Consider the following 16336-nt stretch of genomic DNA (forward strand, 5'->3'; position numbering starts at 1 on the left):
ACACAGGACATAAAAACACCACGTGCTCAGGCGTACCTTGTGGGAACCCACAGTCACACCTTGGCGAGGGTCTTTTTCCAATTCTGTATAAGTATTCGGGATATGGTCCATGACCGGTCAAAAACTGAATAACGCCAGGGGATGGCGTTATTACTTTATTCTTGAGTCGTGCCCTGACGCTCGGCATGAATGTGTAAACACGCCTACCCGTCTCGGAGTGATCCCACTCCTCTTGCCATATGTTTAATAAATGGTTTTTAATTGCTCTGATGCTAGTGAGGGGTGCGCCCATCATGTCTCGAACATGCTCGATGTCATGTTTCTGCAGCCAATATATTGCAGCATGTTGACGAATTATCAAGTCCAATGGACACAACCCCATCACCACCAGCAGAGCATCTGTGGGACTAGTTCCGAAGGCGCCAACACATCTTACAAGAACATTTCTTTGAACCCGTCTGACCGCCTTCGCAGGCTTCACCAAGGCTAGCCTGTGGGCCCACACACTTGCACCATACCCAACTATAGGTGCTAACAAACAATTATGGTACATGCGCAGTGCTTTCTGCGGCAGATGAAAACGCCGCTGCCCTATGGTTATAAGTTTGTTAAACAATGCCAACGCCTTTGCAGCAGTCTGCTTAATGTGCTCACCGAAATTCCAATATTCATCAAGATGGACTCCTAGGTATCTTGCAGATCTTTGTCTGGAAACTATAACATCATTTATTCGGACCGTTGGGTCTCTATTAAGCTTGCCCTTCAGCAACATGTACAATGATTTCCTAGGTGCCACTTTCAGTTTAGATTTATTGCACCAATTCTGCAGCAGCCCAACGGCTACTCTGACGCGTTCTTCAATTACGTGTCTACTTTTCCCCTCCACAAGTATGACAAGGTCATCTGCATAGGCCACAACACCCAAGACTGAAGCATCCCCCTGCAAGATGTTCAGCAGCGGTTCCATAGTTATATCCCAGAAAACTGGGCCTAAAACAGATCCCTGGGGACAACCCCGGGATATTTGTTTGGATACTACAGCACCGGGAGCCGTGATCCTTGCCAGTCTATCATCACAGTAGGCCTCCAGACATCGATACAGCGGCCCGGGACACTCCATCTCACGCAAGCGTGAGAAGAGCGCCGGCCACCATAGGTTGTCGAAGGCCCCTGAAATGTCCACCATGATACCCAGAACGTACTTTGCACGGGCCGAGTGGACAGTTCGAGACACCTCGTTGATCGCGTCCTGTGTGGAGCGACCCCTTCGGAATCCAAACTGCCGATCACTCATGCCATGCAAAGCCCTATGGCTCAAGAGTCTGTCAGTGAGCAACTTTTCAAAAGTATTCCCCAACACGTCTAGAAGACAAATCGGTCGATATGACTTGGGCGACTGTGGATCTTTATCAGAACCCTTCTTGATGACCACCACTTCTGCAATTTTCCATCTTCTTGGATACTTCCCCAGTTGTAAACATGTATTGTAGATTTTAGCCAGGTCTGGAGCAATCTGAGGGGCTAAAAACTGCAGTATTTCTACTGGCACCCCGTCAGGACCAGGCGCCTTCTTCCTGGCAAAAGTATGAAGCGCTGCGACCACCTCCTCAGACGAGAAAGGATACACATGTGCTTCATTTTCATATGGCACAAATAATGAAGTCCGTATTTCCCACTGCTCCACAGTGTCTTCCTTGACAACATCGTCCGGCAACAAGACCTTCAACAGGGCTGTTACTGTATCTTCCCATGTCATTGTACAATGTCCATCTTCCAACTGCAGAGTAGACAGCATCGTGGGGGCTCTGATTTTTTCTCTTACAAGTTTATATGGAACCCCCCAGGGGTCCAATCCCAGCTGTTCAGTCACAAAATTCTGCCACGACTGCCGTCTTGCCCGTTGCACAGAATCCTGGTATCGGGCCTTGAGTCGACGATAGATCCTTAGATGGTACTGTCTCTCATCATACGTGAAGCTCCTCTGATAATTGCTTCTCGCCCGTCTGACAGATCGCTTGAGCTCAGTCAGCTCCGGAGACCACGGAGTAGCCTGTTTGCGAACAAACCTTGCCACCCGTGGAACGGATGCGGCAATAGCCGCCACGACAGATGCGACCAATTCGTCCACCACCTCATCCACATTGTATATCTCCACGTCCGGTCCCAGCCCTGGAGGACGAAATACCTGTGCCAGCCGGTCCCAGTTCGTCTTTTGATAATTGTAACGTTCCACCCAGTCCCCAGGATCTTCTTCAATCACCATGAAATATTCAAAAAATATACAATTATGATCACTAATTGTGAGGTTACTCACAACTCTCCAATTTCTGATGTGCAGTGCTGCACACTGAGTTGCAAGCGTTACATCTATATTAGAAACAGCACCCGCTCTTCCTGAAAAGGTAGGCAGGTTACCAGGTTGATTTACAACTTCAAGCTGCATCTGCATTATAAGATCCTCCAACTCAGCTCCCCGCTCATCTTGCTCGGCTCTAAACCACATTGGGGACTTTGCATTAGCGTCCATACATACAATAACCGGCTTTCCTTGTAACCTTGTTAGAATCCAGTCCAACTGGTTAAGAAATCCAATGATATGTTGTCTAAATTGACAGTATACATTGACAAGAAATATCAAATGCGACATCAGATTAAGTTGGACCACAATTACATGATCATTGCAATATTGTGTAAGCACAGTTGTTTTAATACACTTGTTTAAAACAACAACCGCGCTCATGGGATTCTCACCAGAGAACACCACTTGCGCGGTTGCAGGAAATCCAGGAATCCGACCAGCACAGGAGGCAGGTTCTTGAATTACCAATATATCCAATAAATCGTCTTCCGCGATTTTTCTGAGCTCTTGCGTAACCAAATGGCTACGCATAGCATTGATTTGTAGCACTTTAAAACACCCCATCAACCAGGGGGATAAAAATCATGCAGGCGGCTAGCGGGCCATGGCTTTGAGAGGTCTAGAACATTCCTACCGTACATCTTTACCATGTCTTTGTATATTTTCTCAAGATCAAATTTACGGCCTCGCCTAGCAAATACCTGCTCCACCAATTCCTTTAATTCGTCATATTGCGACGGAAGATTTGCCGCATGCAAACTTATGCAATCCACGTCCTCCAAGGCTGGATACGTGATGTCTTCACCATTACTATGTCCAGTTCTCACAAGCTGCCTCAGTGCAATTGTTAACAATGCCGGCTCCTCGAGCCTATTTAATCGCAACATACATTCACAGTCATCATACACCCTTCCTGGACCAACTGCATTATAAGAAACTCCTCCACCATTATTTACAATTTTCACCTCTAAACTACCACTACCACCACTACCACCACCACCACCACTATTATCTTCAGTAAGGACTATACTCGCAACTTCTTGGTTCGACATCTGCAGGTCTTGCTTCACAGGCTCCTCCAACTTGGTACTCGACAGTCGACAAGTTAGCCGACCGACCGCCGTCTCCGAGTCGACATCAGTCTGGATGCCGACGTCGACCGCCAACCCTCCAGTGGTGTCCCGAACCTTGTCCGGGCTATACAGCGAACCTGTGGACAGAGCCTTACAAATTAACTTACCGCGTTCTGCGTCCCTTTTCAGTTTACTTGGTGACTTCTTTTTCGGCGCCTTAAGGGTCGCCATAGTCAGTCCTCTGTATTATTCTATCGAGGAACATCTGGTAGGTGGGGCAATCTTTGGGTCCACCACACTTTCTGCCTCTCTTTTTGCACGGAATACAAATGGGGGCTTTGTCCTTATTAGGACATGCCTTTCTTTCGTGACCCGCCTGCCCACAATGGGCACACAGGGCATGTTCTTCATGACAATACTTGTTTGTATGATTTAAATCCTGGCATTTGGTGCACCGCGGCACCGCCAAATAGTCCTTTATATTTAATGCAGAGTAACCGACATATAATCTGCCTATTCTGGTAAGAGGTTTCCATAATTCAGGTGAAACCTCTACTACGTGATGCACTGTGACTTTTTCTCTCGGTCCAACTTTAAATCTTAGTCTAAACTGGGTATCGAATTCTTCTCTCGTCATTGTCACGTCAAAGTTTTGTACGTATATAGCATCCATCAAACTGTCTGCATTCATGTAAGATGGAACATCGTAAAGGCACATCAATGGCCTTCGCCTCCTAGGCGGTTCGCACTTTACCTTGTCAGTAAGCTGAGGATTTGTCATGATCCTCCGACTATCCTCCGGAGTGGCTGTCTCCACAATCAGAACATTTTTAGCGGTTCTTACGGTGTTAATTTTAATCTTATCCCGTTTCGGATCAATACATTTTTCAAATGCAGTCTTCACTGCCCGGATGTCCTCCCCTTCTTTTGGCTTAATGAACACTGTTGGTACAGTTTTCTTTATGTTTTCCTGTATGGTTTCTTTTGCCGTTGGCGCCTTGACCACAGGGGTACTCGCAACCGCGGCATATGATTTGACAACTGGTGGCTGATTCCTAAGGCGCTCATTCTCTTTTTGTAATTCTATCAGTCTACCCTCTAATTTGGAATGGGCCATCGCCCACCTAGCTACACAATCCCGAATGTTGTTAATCGCCACGTTACTAATCTTCCCGTTTTTGACACTAGAATCTAGCAGACTCAAAAAACGAGCATGACGCTCAGCTACAGAAAGATCCTCTTCGCAAACTGATTCACCCTCGAGCGCATGATCACTCTCCACAGGATCGGCCATGATGACAGATGAAGAGAGTGAAAAATGAAGGCCCATCTCTTTCCCCGGACCGGCCTCTCTGGCATGGGGGGAGGCTAAAATGCAGCTCGCTCACCGGTCCCGCCCCTTGACCAAGAGCTTTCAACAACTGAGCTGCTAGGTTTAGCGCGCCGTGGGAACAGCGCACTAGTCCTCTTCGAATACTGCATCATCGAAGTTTTCTCCCGCTCCCTTGCCGGCGAATGCCACCCGCATTCCGGGAGAGCGGATTCACCTCCGTCCTTCGCCCCCTACTAGGCCGAGTTTCCACCAAAAGGCTAAAGACCCGGTCCTACTCAGGTGCCGGGCCGGTCCCCCAGACGTTCGGGGGTCTGGACCCATCTAACCTAACCTGGGACGTGTCACCACGCCCCGGCTTGGCGGATCATGCCCCAGAATTCCAGGGGCAAGGCGGGTGACCTTCGCCGACTTGGGCCAGGATCCCGCCGCGACAAATGAAGCATCCGGAACCGGCGTGCAAGATATTCAGCACGCCGTCGCACCCCTGCCCTTTGGTCGCCCGAAGGCTTAACAGCTGCACCGCGAGAAGGCGGACAGGGGCACTTGGGAAGGAGAGGCTAAGATGTTCGAGTCGCATCCTTCCCCCGCTGCCTATTCCCAACCATGAGCCCACAAAAGTCGGGGCACATAGCATGAGACAGCCGCAGCTAGTAGATAGGGACAGCGGGAATCTCGTTAATCCATTCATGCGCGTCACTAATTAGATGACGAGGCATTTGGCTATATTTGCCGTCTTTATTCACATGCTGTGAATAATACATAAGTGAAATACCCTTACAGTGGGCTTACAAGATGTTACACACAAAATATGAATATATATAATATAGAAAATACACTTAAGACTAAACACAGACACAGGAAAAAAGAGGGGGATTATGCCTGAAGCCAGGCAGCAGCTAAGGGGTTGAAAACACCCTAGCCAACTCCGGTGCGGGGCATCGTGCGGCGGCGAGGGGCAGTCATGGTGTCGAAACGCCGCGCCGCCATTATACTGCCCAGAAGTACTCTCGTGGCTACAGTTGATAGGTGCCCCTTTGCCACGCCCACCTCCTGCAGTGCTCTGGCAGAAGCTGGGGACCAGACCCCACGCCAGTTGATGGTCGCCGACGTGGTGGTGATGTCTTGGACCGCCGGGAACAGCTTGCGCACCTCCTCATGGACAGCCTGCCTGTCGTAGACCGCAATATTCTCGCGATGACATCGATCGAGGTCGAGGGTGTCACCAACCACCTGTGCGTCGATGATGACTGCTGCTCCTTCACGGACTGCCACGATATCCGGCTTCCTTAGTCCTTCCGATGTACGAAGGTGAGGCTCCAACGAAACGCTGAAGCCCCTTTGGCGTAGGCCTCGCGCCAGATAAGACGCGACTGCGTCATGTCTGTCAATGCGAGCCCCCATCGCTCCTCCAACATTGCTGGATAACGTGGTTAGCCGTTTCCGTTGCATTGCAGCCACCACGGCACCTGGTGTCACCCTCCCTGCCACGCAGGAGTCGTGCCTTGGTCGGCAAGGCATTAATCCTGGCACGTAGACAGTTGATGAAATCGCGGCCTGTGACGAACTGCCGAGTGGTGGATACCCAGCAGTGCTGCCCGGGTGTTTGGGCAGACTTTCGTAATGCAGAGCCATCAACTGAGGAGTGGAGGCGCTCGGCCCAACACCGGCCCAGTTGGTAACTGGACTTAATCACGTCGCCACGCCATTGCAAGGCGTTATCCAGTTGGACGATCTCACGCCGCAGCAAGTCCTGGGAAGAGTCGTCCACAGCCACACCCAGCGCCTGCATCTTGGCCAGCCTCCTCCTTCGAAGAAGTGGACCAAGCCAGCGGGCTGATGGAACCCCCAAGCCCCCATGAGTTATTGGGGCATGGAAGTATCCAACAGGTGTATCCGCTGGCAAACGCAGCCAGGCTCGAACGGCTGCACGCACGCAGACATCCAGGGATGAAAGGGCCCCCAGACGAGTTCTCCCCAAGGCTAAACCGTGGTAGATACCCGGGAGGATTATAGATCGAGGGGAATATAGTCTCTGCTGAGGCTTTAGTGGAGCACGCTTAATGATGTCGAGCAGCTTCTCGACCTCTCGCCGAGGATGGAAAAGACTTCGTCCGCACGTGGTGAATTGCAGTCCCAAATACTTAAATGTATCTCCCATCGCCAGTGCTGGAATGTTGTGAACACCAGCACGGAAGATGACTGTCTCGTCGACCTTGGTCTTCTTCTCCCGGCCTGATGACACCAGGGCGAGAGAGAAGCACTTCCATGGGTTGACCTCGAGCCCGAGGTCACCCAGGGCCGACGTGGCGATGGTTAGTAGTTCCTGCAATCCATCACGAGTCTCGGCGAACAGCAAGAGGTCGTCGGCGAATGCAGCAGCATTTACTCGCCGTCCGAAAATGCGTGCCCCAACGTGCTCAGGGAGACCGGATAGGAGCATGTCATAGTTACTCCCGCCGTTTACCCGCGCTTGCTGGAATTTCTTCACGTTGACATTCAGAGCACTGGGCAGAAATCACATTGCGTCAACACCCGCTAGGGCCATCGCAATGCTTTGTTTTAATTAGACAGTCGGATTCCCCCAGTCCGTGCCAGTTCTGAGTTGATCGTTGAATGGCGGCCGAAGAGAATCCGCGCACCCGCGCGCCCCCGGAGGAGCACGCTAAGGCGGACGCGGCCTCGCAGCAAGGAAGATCCGTGGGAGGCCAAGGCACGGGACCGAGCTCGGATCCTGCGCGCAGGTTGAAGCACCGGGCCACGAACGGCGCGCAGGCGCGCGCATCCTGCACCGCCGGCCAGCACGAGGCCAACCAACGGCGAGAGCAGACCACGCCCGCACTAAACGCCCGCACTTACCGGCACCCCTACGGCACTCACCTCGCCCAGGCCCGGCACGTTAGCGCTGACCCACTTCCCGACCAAGCCCGACACGCCCCGATCCTCAGAGCCAATCCTTATCCCGAAGTTACGGATCCAATTGGCCGACTTCCCTTACCTACATTATTCTATCGACTAGAGGCTCTTCACCTTGGAGACCTGCTGCGGATATGGGTACGAACCGGCGCGACACCTCCACGTGGCCCTCTCACGGATTTTCAAGGTCCGAGGGGAAGATCGGGACACTGCCGCAACTGCGGTGCTCTTCGCGTTCCAAACCCTATCTCCCTGCTAGAGGATTCCAGGGAACTCGAACGCTCATGCAGAAAAGAAAACTCTTCCCCGATCTCCCGACGGCGTCTCCGGGTCCTTTTGGGTTACCCCGACGAGCATCTCTAAAAGAGGGGCCCGACTTGTATCGGTTCCGCTGCCGGGTTCCGGAATAGGAACCGGATTCCCTTTCGCCCAACGGGGGCCAGCACAAAGTGCATCATGCTACGATGGCCCCCATCAACATCGGATTTCTCCTAGGGCTTAGGATCGACTGACTCGTGTGCAACGGCTGTTCACACGAAACCCTTCTCCGCGTCAGCCCTCCAGGGCCTCGCTGGAGTATTTGCTACTACCACCAAGATCTGCACCGACGGCGGCTCCAGGCAGGCTCACGCCCAGACCCTTCTGCGCCCACCGCCGCGACCCTCCTACTCGTCAGGGCTTCGCGGCCAACCGCAAGGACCGACCATGACTGCCAGACTGACGGCCGAGTATAGGCACGATGCTTCAGCGCCATCCATTTTCAGGGCTAGTTGCTTCGGCAGGTGAGTTGTTACACACTCCTTAGCGGATTCCGACTTCCATGGCCACCGTCCTGCTGTCTTAAGCAACCAACGCCTTTCATGGTTTCCCATGAGCGTCGATTCGGGCGCCTTAACTCGGCGTTTGGTTCATCCCACAGCGCCAGTTCTGCTTACCAAAAGTGGCCCACTTGGCACTCCGATCCGAGTCGTTTGCTCGCGGCTTCAGCATATCAAGCAAGCCGGAGATCTCACCCATTTAAAGTTTGAGAATAGGTTGAGGTCGTTTCGGCCCCAAGGCCTCTAATCATTCGATTTACCGGATGAGACTCGTACGAGCACCAGCTATCCTGAGGGATACTTCGGAGGGAACCAGCTACTAGATGGTTCGATTAGTCTTTCGCCCCTATACCCAGCTCCGACGATCGATTTGCACGTCAGAATCGCTACGGACCTCCATCAGGGTTTCCCCTGACTTCGTCCTGGCCAGGCATAGTTCACCATCTTTCGGGTCCCAACGTGTACGCTCTAGGTGCGCCTCACCTCGCAATGAGGACGAGACGCCCCGGGAGTGCGGAGGCCGCCGCCCCGTGAAGAGCGGGGAAGCCCCATCCTCCCTCGGCCCGCGCAAGGCGAGACCTTCACTTTCATTACGCCTTTAGGTTTCGTACAGCCCAATGACTCGCGCACATGTTAGACTCCTTGGTCCGTGTTTCAATATGGGTCGTGAAATTGTCCAAAGCTGAAGCGCCGCTGACGGGAGCGATTATTCCGCCCGAGAGCATCCCGAGCCAACAGCGGCGCGGGTCCGGGGCCGGGCCAGGTAGGTCCGTCATCCGGGAAGAACCGCGCGCGCTTGCCGGGAGCCCGAGCGCCCAAAGGGGCGAATCGACTCCTCCAGATATACCGCCGAGCAGCCAGCCAGGACACCGGGGCTCTGCCCAACAGACGCGAACCGAGGCCCGCGGAAGGACAGGCTGCGCACCCGGGCCGTAGGCCGGCACCCAGCGGGTCGCGACGTCCTACTAGGGGAGAAGTGCGGCCCACCGCACACCGGAACGGCCCCACCCCGCGGCGACTGGAAAGGCAACCGGACACGACCCCGCCGCGGATTGCTCCGCGCGGGCGGCCGGCCCCATCTGCCGAGGGCGGGAGCCAGTGGCCGGATGGGCGTGAATCTCACCCGTTCGACCTTTCGGACTTCTCACGTTTACCCCAGAACGGTTTCACGTACATTTGAACTCTCTCTTCAAAGTTCTTTTCAATTTTCCCTCACGGTACTTGTTCGCTATCGGTCTCGTGGTCATATTTAGTCTCAGATGGAGTTTACCACCCACTTGCAGCTGCACTCTCAAGCAACCCGACTCGAAGGAGAGGTCCCGCCGACGCTCGCACCGGCCGCTACGGGCCTGGCACCCTCTACGGGCCGTGGCCTCATTCAAGTGGGACTTGGGCTCGGCGCGAGGCGTCGGGGTAGTGGACCCTCCCAAACACCACATGCCACGACAGGCGGCAGCCTGCGGGGTTCGGTGCTGGACTCTTCCCTGTTCGCTCGCCGCTACTGGGGGAATCCTTGTTAGTTTCTTTTCCTCCGCTTAGTAATATGCTTAAATTCAGCGGGTAGTCTCGCCTGCTCTGAGGTCGTTGTACGAGGTGTCGCACGCCACACCGCCAGCCGGCTGTGCACGCTACCGAGTAAGTACCGGTATGCGAACCGCCAGGCGACGGGCGCGCATCGCACGTTTGAGGAGACGCGGCCGGCCCCACAGGCGGCCACGACACTCCCAGGTCTCCGAAGCGGGACAAACGCCGCGCGCTTCAGTATGCGTAGCCGACCCTCAGCCAGACGTGGCCCGGGAACGTAATCCATGGACCGCAATGTGCGTTCGAAACGTCGATATTCATGTGTCCTGCAGTTCACATGTCGACGCGCAATTTGCTGCGTTCTTCATCGACCCACGAGCCGAGTGATCCACCGTCCTGGGTGATCTTTTTCATTTAGTTTCCACTGTCTCTTTCAAGACAGTTGCATAGGCGGGACTGAGGCGTTTGACGGCCCCTGTTCCAGCGTTTCTGTGTCCAACGGCCTCACGGCCGATGGGCGTCGTACGGCTCCACACCGGAGCGGACAGGCACTCGGGCGAAAGTCATTCAAAACCGGCGCTAGGCGCCAGGTGCCGCAGGCCAGCCGCTTCAGAGCTTCAGCGCTCGTACCACACAACATTTCCGTTAGTTTTGAGAGGCACGCGTGGTTCCGCACGCGGCGCACGGCTGCTGCCGTACAGGTAGCGTGTTGCGCGACACGACACGCACATCGAAAGACATGCAGTCTAGTCGGTAATGATCCTTCCGCAGGTTCACCTACGGAAACCTTGTTACGACTTTTACTTCCTCTAAATGATCAAGTTTGGTCATCTTTCCGGTAGCATCGGCAACGACAGAGTCGATGCCGCGTACCAGTCCGAAGACCTCACTAAATCATTCAATCGGTAGTAGCGACGGGCGGTGTGTACAAAGGGCAGGGACGTAATCAACGCGAGCTTATGACTCGCGCTTACTGGGAATTCCTCGTTCATGGGGAACAATTGCAAGCCCCAATCCGTAGCACGAAGGAGGTTCAGCGGGTTACCCCGACCTTTCGGCCTAGGAAGACACGCTGATTCCTTCAGTGGAGCGCGCGTGCGGCCCAGAACATCTAAGGGCATCACAGACCTGTTATTGCTCAATCTCGTGCGGCTAGAAGCCGCCTGTCCCTCTAAGAAGAAAAGTAATCGCTGACAGCACGAAGGATGTCACGCGACTAGTTAGCAGGCTAGAGTCTCGTTCGTTATCGGAATTAACCAGACAAATCGCTCCACCTACTAAGAACGGCCATGCACCACCACCCACCGAATCAAGAAAGAGCTATCAATCTGTCAATCCTTCCGGTGTCCGGGCCTGGTGAGGTTTCCCGTGTTGAGTCAAATTAAGCCGCAGGCTCCACTCCTGGTGGTGCCCTTCCGTCAATTCCTTTAAGTTTCAGCTTTGCAACCGGGAGTGGGTAATTTGCGCGCCTGCTGCCTTCCTTAGATGTGGTAGCCGTTTCTCAGGCTCCCTCTCCGGAATCGAACCCTGATTCCCCGTTACCCGTTACAACCATGGTAGGCGCAGAACCTACCATCGACAGTTGATAAGGCAGACATTTGAAAGATGCGTCGCCGGTACGAGGACCGTGGGATCAGCCCAAAGTTATTCAGCGTCACCAAGGCAAACGGACCGGACGAGCCGACCGATTGGTTTTGATCTAATAAAAGCGTCCCTTCCATCTCTGGTCGGGACTCTGTTTGCATGTATTAGCTCTAGAATTACCACAGTTATCCAAGTAACGTGGGTACAATCTAAGAAACCATAACTGATTTAATGAGCCATTCGCGGTTTCACCTTAATGCGGCTTGTACTGAGACATGCATGGCTTAATCTTTGAGACAAGCATATGACTACTGGCAGGATCAACCAGGGAGCTGCGTCAACTAGAGCTGAGCAGCAGGCCGCCCGGGAGTGTGTCCCGGGGGCCCGCGCGAACCCGCATGTGTCCGCTCAATTATTCTGCAAACAGGAGGAGGCTGTGCTCCCCTGCACAATACACCTCGAAACCCTCTCAGGTCCCGGCGGCGCGCAGCGCCGTCCTAAGTACTTGGTCGGGTTCGAGAGAGGCGCAATCGCCCGGAGTTAGGCGAGTAGACGCTTTAGGTGCGACCACCCGTGCTCCCAACTGAGCTTGCCGCTGCCGACAGAGGCCCGGGAGCGTGCTGTCGTGGCATTGCCGGCGGGAGACAACACGCGCCACCTACGGTGACCGGCAGCTCCAACGCCAGCGCCACAGAAGGGCAAAGGCCCCACGTGGGTGCCGAAGCGAACTCTCCCAGCACAACGCACGTGCCAACACGTCCGTACAACTGCGATACAAACCACCAGCGGGAACCGCTGGGGCGACCGAGCAGCAGACGGCGTCACGGCGCCGAGTGCCGGGCGGCGGCGCATCCTCAACGCACACAGTCCTCAGTCGGACCAGCACACTGCAGATGTCCACCGCGCTTCGCACCGGGTCCGCGAGGACCCACTTTGGCCGCCCGGCGCCGCGCGCAGTGTGCGCCGGCGCGCAGCTGCGCCGCCTGCCGCGTCTGTCGGCCGGCGCGCCTGCCACTGGGCGCCCCCACCAGCCGGCTGTAGCGCGTGCGCCCACGCACCGCGCGGGCAGCACGCCGGCCGGCCACCCCTCACCGGCCGGGGACAGTCCCACCCACCCACAGCCGCGTATCGCTTCACACCCAGATTCACATTCGCGTTCGTTGGTGTGGTGGGTATCGCTGACACAACCGCGTCGTAGCTGTACCGATCGTTGCCCTCACAGATGTACCTCCAGCAAGATCAACCGCACCACAACGGGTTACCAGTTGTTCATTTGCGTAACGTCACCAGTAAACGTACACGTCCATCCCCGTTTGCAAAGTCAACTATTATTGCATGCCTGCCTGTCAGGTGTCAAGACACACTACATCCGCTCACATCCACGCAACAAAATGTGCCCGACTAGAGGGCACGTGGAAGGTGACCCCGTACGTATGCGATGTCCATTGCGCGACCAACTGTCAACCGGCCTCTGTAGCATGTCGCAGATGTGGAACGCGGGGCACCGTGCTATCACATTGTGTCAGAAGAGACTAGTACGTCTGCATACACGCGCCACTACATGAACAGACGGCTCATGCTGATCGCCATCCACTGCGTCCATTACTCCCACACGTCTCTATGGCGTACCACACTGCAATGCAGCTGTTATGGGGAGATGACACGTAGCTGTGTGCACAACATCTGGACGGTATGGTTCGCCGCAGTCTTTGTACGGTCACACATGTGCCACAGTGTATCATTCAGTACATGAGGACCGCTGTGCAGTACAGTGTGTGGGTTAGGCGTACATTGGCAGACAGTGGACACAGGACAGAACACGACGTAGACTGAGTGCTTCGGCATGCACCTGACCGACCAGCTTGCGAAGGCAGGGGGAAGGGGGAAGGGTGGGGGTGGGGCGATGTACGTCCTGCTGGCGTCCACATTACAGTGTATAGCGGGAGCATGTAAAAAGGAAGTAACACTTACGACGTGTTGAACATGAAACAATACACATAAGACCGGGGAGTGCGAGTCGCGAACTATTCTGAGCGGGTTGCGGTTGGACAACAATACATTAATGTAACGTGTCATATGCCAATTACACAGCTGGGTAAGGCACAACTTGGGTCAGGTTAAGGCACAACTTGGGTCAGGTTAAGGCACAACTTGGGTCAGGTTAAGGCACAACTTGGGTCAGGTTAAGGCACAACTTGGGTCAGGTTAAGGCACAACCTGGGTCAGGTTAAGGCACAACCTGGGTCAGGTTAAGGCACAACCTGGGTCAGGTTAAGGCACAACCTGGGTCAGGTTAAGGCACAACCTGGGTCAGGTTAAGGCACAACCTGGGTCAGGTTAAGGCACAACCTGGGTCAGGTTAAGGCACAACCTGGGTCAGGTTAAGGCACAACCTGGGTCAGGTTAAGGCACAACCTGGGTCAGGTTAAGGCACAACCTGGGTCAGGTTAAGGCACAACCTGGGTCAGGTTCAGGCACAACCTGGGTCAGGTTCAGGCACAACCTGGGTCAGGTTAAGGCACAACCTGGGTCAGGTTAAGGCACAACCTGGGTCAGGTTAAGGCACAACCTGGGTCAGGTTAAGGCACAACCTGGGTCAGGTTAAGGCACAACCTGGGTCAGTTTAAGGCACAACCTGGGTCAGTTTAAGGCACAACCTGGGTCAGTTTAAGGCACAACCTGGGTCAGTTTAAGGCACAACCTGGGTCAGTTTAAGGCACAACCTGGGTCAGTTTAAGGCACAACCTGGGTCAGTTTAAGGCACAACCTGGGTCAGTTTAAGGCACAACCTGGGTCAGTTTAAGGCACAACCAGGGTCAGTTTAAGGCACAACCTGGGTCAGGTTAAGGCACAACCTGGGTCAGGTTAAGGCACAACCTGGGTCAGGTTAAGGCACAACCTGGGTCAGGTTAAGGCACAACCTGGGTCAGGTTAAGGCACAACCTGGGTCAGGTTAAGGCACAACCTGGGTCAGGTTAAGGCACCACCTGGGTCACGTTGGGGCACAACCTGGGTCACGTTGGGGCACAACCTGGGTCACGTTGGGGCACAACCTGGGTCACGTTGGGGCACAACCTGGGTCACGTTGGGGCACAACCTGGGTCACGTTGGGGCACAACCTGGGTCACGTTGGGGCACAACCTGGGTCACGTTGGGGCACAACCTGGGTCACGTTGGGGCCCAACCTGGGTCACGTTGGGGCCCAACCTGGGTCACGTTGGGGCACAACCTGGGTCACGTTGGGGCACAACCTGGGTCACGTTGGGGCACGACGTGGGGTAGATTGCGGCACAACTTGGGGTAGATTGCGGCACAACTTGGGGTAGATTGCGGCACAACTTGGGGTAGATTGCGGAACAAATTGCATTACATTGCGGAACAAATTGCATTACATTGCGGAACAAATTGCATTACATTACGGTACAGATTCCATTACATTGCGGTACAAATTCCATTACATTGCGGTACAAATTCCGTTACATTGCGGTACAAATTGCGTTACATTGCGGTGCAAATTGCGTTACATTGCGGTGCAAATTGCGTTACATTGCGGTGCAAATTGCGTTACATTGCTGGGTTGTGTTGTGGTACACATTGCGTTGTAGTACAGTACACGTTAGGTTTGGGTACGGTACACGATGTGGTATGGGATGGCGTGTTGGGGGGGCGGGCGGGCGGGTGGGCGGGCGGGCGGGCGGGCGGGCGGGCGGGCGGGCGGGCGGGCGAGGTTCGTTGATATTGACCGTAGGACGTGGATGCCCGAGGCAGTGTCAGTGTGCCAAAGGAGGTATGTCACGTCGGGATGCGCTTTTCGCTAGTGAGAGGGGGCGCGCCGTGTCTGTGGTTGCGGCAGACCTGTGTGTTTCATTCCTGCCAGTGTGTTTGTGCTGTAAGACGAGGCAGTGTGGTGATGTTGGGTGCACCCCTGTGTAGGACATGTGTGGGTGTTGGTGGCTTATCTGAGCAATTGTGGTTGTCGGACGAGTGGGGTATTCTGTTTTATGATTGGACCTCCCGGTCTGGTTATCATAGCGTGGTTGGTGTACTGTGGCGGATAGGATGCACCGGACGTTGGTCCATGCTGGTGCTTAGTTGTTGTATCTGTGTCTGTTACAATCAGAGAGTAGTGTGTGATAGAGTGTGTGGCTGACGTGTGGTTCATTTTGTGTGTACTGACGTTCAGCATGTATAGGGGCATTTGCGTATATAATCTATCTATGTGGGCCTGCATAGTTTACTGAGCAGTGCTGTGAGGTGACTGAACTACGAGTGACTTACTGATTTACAGCGGAATGGTTGCCTTGTACCAAAGATGGAGTATCGGCTCTACGACAGCGTTGGCACCGCAGGAAGTGGTCTCGTAAAACGGCCCTCCCACCGTCATCGTTGTGCGGGGTAGGGACCGTCTATATTCTGAGAGGAGCCCTGTTTGCCACTGAGCGTGGGGTCTCGCGTCCTGCGGTTCAGTGCCCCCAGGGAAGCGCGCGGAGGTGGTGCTGCTGCTGCTGTAGCAAGCGAGCTACTTACAGCATGTATAGGGACAGCGGGAATATGGCATATTGGATATAACTCTTTTTACTTTATTGTAATTTTGAAACCTGAACAAACAGGGAGGCTGGCAGCAGCACAATACGCCGCTCTTCAGCCGAAGAGAGTACATGGAGATAAACAAAGAAGAGACATTACATAGAAAAACGGCGGGAAAAAACAGGAGACACAAGAATATAAAAGC

At 54.3% G+C, this 16336-nt stretch overlaps 1 non-coding gene across 1 annotated transcript; it reads right to left on the reverse strand.

Annotated features, from left to right (window-relative positions):
* Window positions 1–10268: 10268 nt before the first annotated feature.
* On the reverse strand, window positions 10269–10423 carry LOC126093304 (5.8S ribosomal RNA). Its single transcript, XR_007521492.1, has one exon. It is a non-coding gene; the product is annotated as a 5.8S ribosomal RNA (ribosomal RNA).
* Between the last annotated feature and the right edge of the window lie 5913 nt (window positions 10424–16336).

This window comes from Schistocerca cancellata, chromosome 7 (genome assembly GCF_023864275.1).
Source record: "Schistocerca cancellata isolate TAMUIC-IGC-003103 chromosome 7, iqSchCanc2.1, whole genome shotgun sequence".
NCBI lineage: Eukaryota > Metazoa > Arthropoda > Insecta > Orthoptera > Acrididae > Schistocerca > Schistocerca cancellata.